The sequence below is a fragment of the Jaculus jaculus genome, chromosome 11 (genome assembly GCF_020740685.1).
Source record: "Jaculus jaculus isolate mJacJac1 chromosome 11, mJacJac1.mat.Y.cur, whole genome shotgun sequence".
Classification (NCBI taxonomy): domain Eukaryota; kingdom Metazoa; phylum Chordata; class Mammalia; order Rodentia; family Dipodidae; genus Jaculus; species Jaculus jaculus.
Genome location: NC_059112.1, coordinates 93369912 through 93381313, shown reverse-complemented (window position 1 = coordinate 93381313; position 11402 = coordinate 93369912). Strand labels below are relative to the sequence as shown.

Sequence of the window (11402 nt, the reverse complement as noted above, 5' to 3'; positions counted from 1 at the left end):
TGGAGAACCCAGGTTTGATTCCTCATCCCCCACATAAAGCCAGAATCACAAGGTAGTGCATGTGTCTGGAGTTCATCTCTCTGCCTCTTCTTTATCTCAAATAACTCATTAAAAAAAGAAAAACATTCAAAGGCGTATTTCAAAATTTGTTCACTCAAACTTTATTAATAAGGGTAAAAACATGGAAGGAGATACGTGTTCACTAATAAGAAATTATATAAATTAGTTGTGATATATCCCTCAATGGCAGTGAATTCCCAGTGGCTTTTCAAAAGGAGTTTGTAGTTCTCTATGATATGGAAAGACGTCTTCCATCTATTACAAGGGAAAAGAAGATTTTAGAGCGGTGTGCCCAGCATTATTCCATGTGGGTGGCATGCTTCCACTTATAGCTATATTTATGTACACAAAGGGTATACTTGTGTATGATGGTCTGTGGACATTCACTTTGCAGTTGCCTGCTATTAAGGTGCTTAAATATTTTTTTTTTCTTGCTGCAGTCAATGTATGGGGACTTTATTAGGGCCCCAAGGCCATGGCTTTACTTGACCTTCTTCTTGGGGCGAAGGTTGTTGGTGTGGTCACACTTCTTCTTGCGGCAATTTACAGCATGGGCGTGCAGAGGATCATAGCACTTGCGGCAGATCATCTTGTCACAGCTGTACTTCTGGGCAAGCTGGCGCAGAGAGGGCTCCATGATGCCACCACGCAGGTGCAGCAGCAGGTGCAGGGTGGACTCTTTCTGGATGTGTAATCAGAGAGAGTGCGGCCATCCTCCCGCTGTTTGCCAGCGAAAATCAGCCGCTGCTGGTCTGGAGGAATGCCTTCCTTGTCTTGGATCTTGGTCTTGACATTCTCGATGGTGTCACTGGGTTCAACCTCTAGGGTGATGGTCTTGCCCGTCAGGGTCTTCACAAAGATTTGCATTTTGGTATCCGCTCGGCCGCCTCGTTACAGAGGAAGAGCTTAAATGTTTTTTCTTTTCTTCTCATTTTAAAAAATGTGTGTGTGTATGTGTGCATGTGTGTATATGCTGGTGTGTGTGTGTGTATGGGTATAAATGTGTGTGGACATACGTGTTTGCACAGGTGAACAACAAACCTGTTGCCAGAGGACAACCTCAGATGTCATCCTCAAGGATAAATAAGGTCTGCCTCCTTTGAGACAGGGTCTCTTATTGGCCACGAGCTCAGCCATCGGGCTATACTCTCAGACTGAGGAGCCCCGAGCATTTGCTTGTCTCTACTCCCCAGTGTTGGGATTACAGGTGAGTACCACAATGCCTGGCATTTAAAAAATTATTTATTTATTATTTATTTATTTGAGAGCAACAGACAGAGAAAGAGGCAGTGAGAGAGAGAGGGGGGGGGGAGGGAGAGAGAGAGAGAGAGGGAATGGGCGCACCAGAATGGGCCACTGCAAACGAACTCCAGATGCGTGCGCCCCCTTGTGAATCTGGCTAATGTGGGTCCTGGGGAATCCAAAGCCTCAAACCGGGGTCCTTAGGCTTCACAGGCAAGTGCTTAACCGCTAAGCCATCTCTCCTGCCCATGCCTGGCATTTTTACGTGCTTACAGGGGATTGAACTGACGTCTTCATACTTGTGAGGCCAAGCACTTTACCTACCGAGCTATCTCCCCAGCTCTGCTTTAGCAGTTTTATTTTTAAACTCGTCCATGGTGTCATGTTCTGTGATTAGTCAAAACAACGAAAAAGTGGGAAAATAAAAAGAATCTAGGGAGCAAAGAGAACTCTCAGCTCTGTTGCTTCTTCTGGTTTTCCTTATTTGTGATGTGATACTCTCAACTTCTGATGGGCTGAGAAAGAGCATGGGCTTGGGCTGCTAGAATAAAGAAACAGTAACTGATAAACAGGTCTGAGATAAACAGTGTGACGACGTGATATATTGGTGGGGCCTGCCATACATGACACACTAATCTATTTACTGAAAGAATAGATAACAAGCCCTCGCTGGGCTCTGTGAGCTGAGTATCATGTGCAAATGAGGTCGCCAAGTGTCGGGGTAAGTGATAGGGGTGGCTGGATGATAGGCGCTGGTCTCACTGTGGGAAGTGGGGTTCTCTAACCTTTTTCTTTCTGCCACACCCAGGGGTGGGTATGAGCGACTCTCCGTCTCTACTCTGCTTTTATTTTGGACTGCGACTCAGATACCATCATGTAAAAATATCCCTGCTAATGCATATGAACATGTGACATGCTTCCTTTTTGAAATTTTGTATGCCTTTGTATCATGAACCTGAGAGAGAGAGAAAGAGAAAGAGAGAGAGAGCGAAAAAAAAAAAAAATCAAAAAGAACCCATATCCTGGCGTGTAACTAAAAACCTCCCGGTGGGATTTGTTTAGTGTGCGAGAGTGATTAGTAATTTTTAGTGATTAGTAATTTTCTCCCTCAGGTGGTTTTTCTGCATTCCTGTAGAGACTGTGTACACAACAGGGCTGCCAAGGGAGAAGAAAAGACTCCGGCAGAAAACACCATGCTTTACAGAGCGGTGTGTGTGTGTGCGGGCGGGCGGGCGCGTGTGTTTGAAACAACTCTTTTTCCTTGACTGACAAATAAAGTGCTTTGATTAGGAATCATTCTTTCATGTCTCAGACAATCTCCGGGCTTGCAGTAAGTCCCATTTTGTAATCGTTTTATTCCAGGGACTTGGAGTTGTCACCCATCCACAGAGTGATGCAGCTGGGTCTCTCTCATACCTCACCTACCTCTCCTTGGGTTGTGAAAAGCAAGCCAGTTCCAAAATATCCTATTTGAAGGAGGCCTCTGGGTTTTATGGGAGGTTTTTAGGGCCCACTGTGGAACTAAATTATAGCGTTGAAGCAGGAAAAGTTTAGATTTTTCAACTAAAATAAAAAAAAAAGTACAAAAAGACAGCAGATGTGTGCAATGAAGCAGCCATGCAGAGGACCTAATTGTCAGTGCCCTGGGGAGTCCTCACACTTCCACGTTTCAACAAGGTTGGCACTGGGGTGCTGAGACACTCCAGGCTGGGTCCCTAGCAGAAGCCTACACTTGTGTGGGTTGCCACTCCCTGGGGATTGAAGACATTTAGTACAAAGATGAAGCAGCCTGGGTGGCCTCAAGAATTGGCTCACTAGAAGCCTTTATAACTCTGGTTTTACACATCTATGGGTGCACATTTTGGCCCGTGTAACCTCAGTGCAGCTCTTCAGAAACTCGCTAACTCTCTTTCCCCCTCTCTCTCTCCACCTCACCGTGTATTCCTTGCCTTGAACTCATGATCTTCGGGACTCTTGCCTCAGCCTTCCAAGTGCCAGGAGTATAGATACACACCACTATGCCTGGCTTCTCTTTGAAATCTAAATCTCAAGTTGATGCTTCGAGAAGTTGAGAAAGCGTTAGTTTTTTTTTTTCTTTTCTTTGATTAAAATTTTAATACACAAACATACAACAATTTAATCATAATCCCCCATTACTCTCTTTTGTCCTTCCTCTCACACCCCTATTCCACTGAACCCCTCCTCTTTCCAAGTAGTCCTTCTTATAGTTTCTAGCTTGATATCTAATTTCTTTTGTCCTCCTCTATCCTCTGTGCCAAAATGTCGATGGGCTCAATATGGTGCAGGTCTTGTGGAGCTAGTGATGTCCTCTGTGAGGTCATGAATGCACCAGGTCAGTTCATGTCTGGAGAATAGTATGCCAAAGTCTCCTCTCCACCCTGTGGCTCTTACATTCTTTCTGTCCCTTCTCTGATGTCCCCTGAGCCTTGGAGGGTGTGATAGAGATGTCTCATTTAGTGCTGAGCTCTCGACAGCTTCTTCTTTTAAAAAGCTATTGCATATTTGTTGATTTGAGAGAGTGAGAGAGAAAGAGGTCGAGGGAGGGAGAGAGAGGGGGAAAAGAGAGAATGGGCATGCCAGGGCCTCCAGCCACTGTAAAGGAACTGTGGATGCATGTGCCACCTTGTGCATCTGGCTTACGTGGGTCTTGGGGAATCGAACCTTGGTTCATGGCTTTGCAGGTAAGTGCCTTAACCACTAAGTCATCTCTCCAGCCCTCGACAAGCTTCTTACTTTTAGCACTTTGATGAGTTTTGAGTCTCTTCAGTATCCACAGCCATGTCCTAAGGGAAGCTGCTCTGGCAAGTGGCAAAAGCGGCGCTAATATCCTTTCCACCACCTACTTTGTAATGTCCTATGAGCCCTGGCGGGTGTGATAGGGATGCTTCACCCCTATCACTTGACTGTCATTTCTTCTCATCACCCTGATGATCCTAGGGGTCTCTACAGCCATCCACAGCCTCTGGGTGCCCAGAGGGGACATGCATGCTTTAAGGTTAAGAGGAGATGTACTTACACTGAGAAAAATCAAACAACTTGCTGAGCAACGTTATCCATTTGGTAAACTTGACCTGCCTTTGGCACCATCACTATTGTCTTTCATATGCCTATTGAACTGGTCAGCAACCAGCGCTTTCTTTTCATGCAATGTCCTATTTTCTGATGGCAGTCTGGTGACATATGTCTCCATGGAGATAGTTCTGCAGCTGGAAAGATAGGTTTGCCAATGACATGCAGCATGTAGCCTAACCTAAGGCAATCTCTGAGCAGACCTCACAAGACGGTACCTCAAACCTGTCAGACATATGCACCCGAATCTTAAACTGTCAGAGCAACAAAGAGAACCTGGACTTCCTAATTCCTAGCTCTGTCCTCTTGCACTCCAGAAAGAGCTCTAGGAAGATAACTTCACTTCTAACCCTTGCCTGCTCTGAACTTTGCCCTTGAATGTAGACCAATACTACTCTTGAAGTACAGAGATGATTTGAATAGGTGGTTCTGTAATTCTGCAAGTTCACTGTAATGACCTAAGAAAATATTTTTTTCTCTCCTTAGTAAATTAACCACGTGACCATGCAGGATGGTGTCCTGACAGGCTTGAGGTACCGTCTTGTGAGGTCTGCTCAGAGACTGCCTTAGGTTAGGTTACATGCTGCATGTCATGGGCAAACCCAACCTTCCAGCTGCAGAACTATCTCCATGGAGACAAACACAGAACTCACTCTGTTCAGTTCTGGAAACTTCAGTGTGAATGGGAATTTCAAATTGTTGCCTTAATCCACTCAGAGCACCAGGAAGCATTTAAATGTTCAAAGTGTTACATGAACCAGAAAGTGGGTGAGTGAGTCTGGTGAAGATTCAATGGTGGGTGGACTTTCATTGCATTGGCTAGAGACCCCCAAATGGGCCGAGGTCAAACTAGGTTTCACCACAGTTGTCCTCCCCTCCTGATGGGTCTCCTCATCCTGGTAGCCCACCATACTGGAAGGCACTGTGTACTGTGGAGAGAAAAGCAAGGAGCTGCGGCTGGTTTGGGAGCTCAAAACAAAAGCATAGAAGCAGAAAGAATCTCGAAGTTGCAGGAAGCAAGCAGAAGGTTTCCCACTGGATTGCCAGTGACTCAGGCTGGGCCACCACATTGGTTTCATTTGTGCCTTTCTCAAGCTTAATGGTGGCTGCTGGGATGCTTAGTAAGTATTTGATGACAGAAGAATACTGATGGCAATGAGCTTCAACCACCTCCCCAGCCTTCTGTCCCATGGACCAACCTCCATGCATATGCTCCTGGACCTGTCTACTGGCTGCCAGTAGAGGGGCCTCTTCTGACCTTGTTCCCACTAAGAGGGCTTTGGAGGACTGCTTGGGCCCAGGGTTGGCTTTCCATTGCTGCTGTGTGGGTTGATGTTCAGATAGATTCACTTTAGGTTTTAAAATTTCTAAGCCTTCCACTTAGTTATCACACAACTCTAAATGGTTTTTTTTTTTTGGGGGGGGGGTTAAAGATAATATTAGGTCCTTCAAGAAAACTATTTGTGACACTTGCTTAGATGTGTACAGTTGACACTACCAAAATTTTAGATCTCGTAAGTCCTGGCTAATAAAGGAAAAAGCACTTAGTTTGTTGAAGAAATTTGACAGTATCTATCAAAATAAAAAAAAATTTAACGCTTTGATTTTCTAATTTCAGCTCTAGAAATCAAACTTATGGAAGTAGATAAGTGTGGAAGGGTGTACTCTCAATAAGGCTTGGGGCTGGGGATGTAGCTCACTGATAGGGCACTTGCCTAGCTTGTGCAAGGCTGGAGTCCTATCCCAGCACAGAAGAAAAGGGATTTAAATGCCATATTATTTTTGATTGTAAAAACAGAAGTCATTTAAGCCCACTAATAAGGAAGAGGACAAAGTATTATATATACTTATGCAGTGGAATATTATCAAGTAAAAATAATCAGATAAACTTGGGCATGTTTTTATATTTAATATGTCAGGGATTGAGTATGCATGGTATGGTCATATTTAAAAAAAAACTTCACCAACAAAGAAGAGTAAATGCTGGTGAGGATATGGACAACATGGAGCTCTTCTACACTGCTGATGGAAATGTAAACTAGTTCAGCCACTTTAGAAATCAGCGTGAAGGTTCCTCAAAAAGCTAAGAATAGACAGACCTAGCACATGATCTGACCCAGCTCTACCACTCCTGAGTATTTACTCAGAGGACTCTTAAGTTAGCACATCCCAGCAGTGCTTGCATATCTGAGTTTATTGCAGCACAACTCCCAATGGCCAAGCTATGGAACCAACATAGCTATTTGTCAACAAAAGAAAATATGGATAGTTTTTTTTCCAGCTGTAAAGGACAATAAAATCATGCCATTTGTAGAAAATAGATGCAACTGGAAGTAATCCCATCGAGGGAATTAAGTCAGTCACAGAAAGGCAAATATTTTCTTTTTTTTTTTTTTAAATCTCATGTGTGGTGCCTAGATTTTATACAGGTACAAGGAGTTTTAAAATTAGGTAGAAGTGAAACTATCTAGGAATATAAAAGGACTAACCAGAGGGGCTGAATGGAAAGAAATGGCAGGACAAGGGGTCTTGGGGGAGTACATTCAGAGCCCACAGTAACCCACCACAGTGTACAATGAATATACATACACCAGCAAAATATATATATATATAAACTTTACACATAAGTTCATGCGTTTGTGTGTGGCTGTTTGTGTGTAGGGACATATTCTAAACAATCGTCTACATTGATGGAGCTGGTGGAGAGGGCAATTGGTTACCTGATCACCCATACCTCTGATAACTTCCCTTTCCTTAAGTCATTTCAGGCTAACATGAAACGTGGGATGCCTTATGTCTGCATTTCTTAGCGTTTGAGCCTTTGCTCTGAGAGGACACAGCCAGAAGGGACACACCAGCTGCGGGGGGCCAGGATTTTGGACTTCCTGGAAGTCAAGTCTGTGAGGAGATGAGCTGCTGTTCTGCTGCTGTGCAGTCACAGCACAACACAGACCAACCTGACAGAACCCAACGGCAAAAAGAAAGTGACCCTGTGTCCTCTGAGACCAAGTAACTGGCAGGCAGGGGTCCTTTTGACTTTTTCAGATGTTATGTGTATTTGACTGTTTTTCTCATCACCACTGAGTCCACATATCTGATAAGAAAAGGGAGGAGGCCATGTAGACCAGCTGACAGAAAGCTGGGAGAAGCCATTCTGCATGCAGTTCAATGGGAGAGAGAGAAATCACCAGTGAAGATACTCAACAGTGGACACTGCAAGCCTTATATTTGGCCAGCCAGGCCAAATGAGCCAATGGGTGCAATGGTGGCACGTCTGTCATGGTGGAAACCAACTGCCCTCCAACTGGACTGGAGGCCCACTACATGGGAGGGAATACATCCTTGATACTAAAAACCTACAACAGGGGTAGTCATGAGCCCTAGGGGTGTAACGTCTGCTGCTGTCTGGCTAAACGTATATACTATGCTTATCAAACTGCCCAGTAATCACTTCTTTTAATGTTCATACCCTTATATTAATGATATTCTCACTTTTGGTAGAGAACCTTCTCTTTTCAGATGGCAGTGACCTTGAGATGACTCAGAAGGCATCATGGTGCTGGAAATAAGTGACCAGAGTGCTCAGTACTGCAATATCTCTATCACACCTTCCAAGGCTCAGGGTCTAATGCGGAAGAGGTGGCAGAAAGACTGTAAGAACCAAAGGAAGGGTAGGACTCCTTACAATGTGCTCCCCCCAGACACAAAATGGCCTGGATATCCATGACCTCACAGTGCCTGACACTACCTACACAAGACCATCATAAGAGGAGGAAAAAATCATGACATCAAAATGAAAGAGAGACTGATTGAGATGGGGGGAATGGAGTTTCAAAGGGGAAAGTGTGGAGGAAGGAGAGTATTACCATAGGATTTTTTTATAATCATGGAAATTTTTTATAAAAATTTGAAAAAAAATTTGCTTTGAAAAAAACAGAAAAGGGAGGAGGGATTTGTTTTGGCTCATGGTTTGGGGGTGCCATGAAGGGGAAGGTAGTGCAGAAGGACCGTGAGGCTGCTGGCTCACATCTCCATGGGTCAGGAAGTGGAGAGCCAAGCCTGCTCCTTTTTCCCCAGGGAGTGGGGCAACCTGCACTCAGGGCTAATTGTCTCTGCCCTCACCCTTTACAGACAGACACACCCAGATGTGTACCTCACTAATGCCATAAGCATTTCTTAATTCTTAATGAATCAAGCTGGCAAGGATGATTAGTCATCCCAATGGAAGGAGCAGGTGAGCTCTCGGGTTCTCTTTGCATTTTGAGTCACGGGAAAAATTGGAAATCTCAAGTGATACCTGTTTGGGTGTTAGAGCAGTTTGTGTGGAAAGGCTATAGTCCTTGGCAGAGTCAGGCCCATCCTGATTTCTTCTGAGGTGTCAAGACCCCCCCCCCAAGAAGGCTCCTGGGGCCCTGCCTTCCCCAGAGCCTTTTTCCTACCATAGAGATGCCTCCCATTTGCCACACCCCATCATGCCCCTTCCTAATTACTGCTACTCACCAGTCCCCCCTCAGCCCCAGGAAGGGTACCTCAGTAAGGTGGTGGACACCCCAGCTTTTCCCTGCTCCTTGTTGTGGCTGTGATGGGGACTTTCACTTCAGGAATTCTGCATGCGGTGGGGTGTTATAGCCCATACCTTTTGAGAAAATAAGTTGACATTGCTAGTATCACCACATCTCAATGGCTAATTCGTTTGGATGCCCACACCGACAAAAACCTTGAGAAGTCATGGAAGAATGGATCCACATTCTCTGGTAATCTTTGTGAGAAAGTCAGTTTTTTTCCCCCTAGTAGATTCCAAAGTTGTAAATATGTTAGATGCCAAAACAGTACCACAGATCTCTTTGCACACACAGTGTCTCACATATAATTTCAGGAGACAGCTCCTCTTTCCCAACATGTTGCCTTTGGCACCTGGCTGTCAAAGAGACAGTGGTTATACTCCAGAGTTTACAAAATCTTCTTGTTTAGTGATTTTTGCAAAGCTCCACATTCCAGGAGGCTCACAGCAGCTATTCTGGACTCGATGGAAGGCAAAAGAACCTGTTTTTCGCTTCTTCATATCTTGCTCTTCATGTCTCCACCCAAAGCTTCTCCTTAAAGACTTTGGCCCCTGGCTGTCATATTCAGGGTCATTCCTCCTCCCTTTATGGAACGACTTAGAATTTCCCTGAACATTTTACTCTTTCTTTCCTTTGGCTGGAACCTAATCAGTGGCAATGTTTAGTGTATGTCTAGCTACAAGGGAGGATGAGAAAATGTGTTATTTTGTTTTTCATGTTAATTTTCCAATCCAAAAATCTGTATATTTTTTTTTATCAGAAAGAAAGAGGATAATGCATTTTGGGCCACGCAGCTAACAGTTTTTGCTATTGGGTTTCATCTATTTTTTCTAAAAATGAATTTTACTTATTTATTTGCAAAAAGAGAGAAAGAGAAAGTGAGAGAGAGAGGGGAGAGAAACAGAGAGAATGGATGTGCCAGGGCATCTAGCTGCTGCAAACAGACTCCAGATGCATGTGCCACTTTGTGCATCTGGCTTTACATGGGTACTGGAGAATCAACTCCAGGCCTTTAAGCTTTGCAGGCAATTGCCCTAACCACTGAGCAATTGCTCCAGCCCTTTTTTGTGTGTATGCTCATTTCTCTTCATTATATATTTTGTGCAGAAGATATCAATTTGTTCATTGGTCTGAATCTGGTGCTAACTTACCCCACATCTGTGCCCTTTCTTATGATGTTCCTTTGCTAGAAATGCCTCTGGTCTCCTTTCTCACTTTAAGGTTCAGATCAGAGCTCTGCTCTTATGTGAAGAAAGTCTCTCTTCCAGATTCCAGTCATCTTGTGCATGTATACTATTCTCAGAAACTTTATTTATTTAGTTATTTTTCACACACAGTGCCTGCCTTATAAGCTGATCGGTGCAACGTCTGTTAGGTTTTCTGAAGGAGTGATCCCAGCACAATGCCTTCCTTATAGGAAAAGCATAGTGGTTACTTATTTTATGGATGCTCATAACCCGGGCTGAAGTTTAATAAGGAAATTTGAGGATTCATAACAGCGCCAGCCTGAGTAGAATTAAGTCAAATCTGATCATGGGCTAGCTCTGGCCCCCTCTTCCTGCAAAGGAAAAACAATGTTGGGAGCAATAGTTTATCATGGTGTAATATGGAATGGGATTAAATATATTTTAAACCCAATCAAAAAATTAAGTCCCCCTATTTTCAGTGACACATGTGTCAGGATAACCACAGCACAGTTTATTTTCATTTTCATTTTATTTTGTATGTATGCATGCATGCATGTGTGTAGAGTATGTGTGTAGTGTATAGTGTGTTATATGTGGTATATATATACATGTGTGCAGATGCGTGCACTCTGTGTGTGTGTGTACACACATGTGTAGAAGCCAAAGTAGAATGGTGAGTGTCCTTTTGTAACTCACCTGTGTATTTTCTGGAGATGGGCTATCTTCCCCAACCCAGAGCTGCTATCCATTAGCAAGCCCCAACAGTTCTCTGGTCTACTCTCCTCCCTGTCCCCAGGTCCATCCCCACCCTCAGCAGTGTGACCACTTCTGGCTTTTCATGTGGGTTCTGGGGAGCGAATCTGGCAGTCTCCAGTCCAAAAGCTCCTGATGCTTAACTGGTTCTTAACCACTGAGACATTGTCCCAGCCCTCCTTTTTTTTGAGTCTCATGCTAGCCTAAGTTGACTTGGGACTCACTCTGTGGACCCAGGCTGGCCTTGAACTCATACCTCAGCCTCCCAAGTGCTGAGATTAAAGGCAGACTCCACCACTCCAGGCTTCATTTTAATTTTTGTGATGCTTTGAACTGGTAATAAAGTCATGGATTTCAACCATAAAATATATAAAATCTCTTTATTACAAGACACAGCTCCATGTTCATCTTCCATCCACCCTCACACCTATGATAGATAACTTTTGATTTTTTCTCATCCTATCATAGATTTAAAAAAAATACAAATATTTGCACATATATATATTTA

The 11402-nt window shown here is 44.0% G+C and overlaps 1 pseudogene; it reads right to left on the bottom strand.

Annotated features, from left to right (window-relative positions):
- Positions 1–529: 529 nt before the first annotated feature.
- LOC123453304 lies at positions 530–960 on the bottom strand (annotated as a pseudogene).
- Positions 961–11402: the final 10442 nt, after the last annotated feature.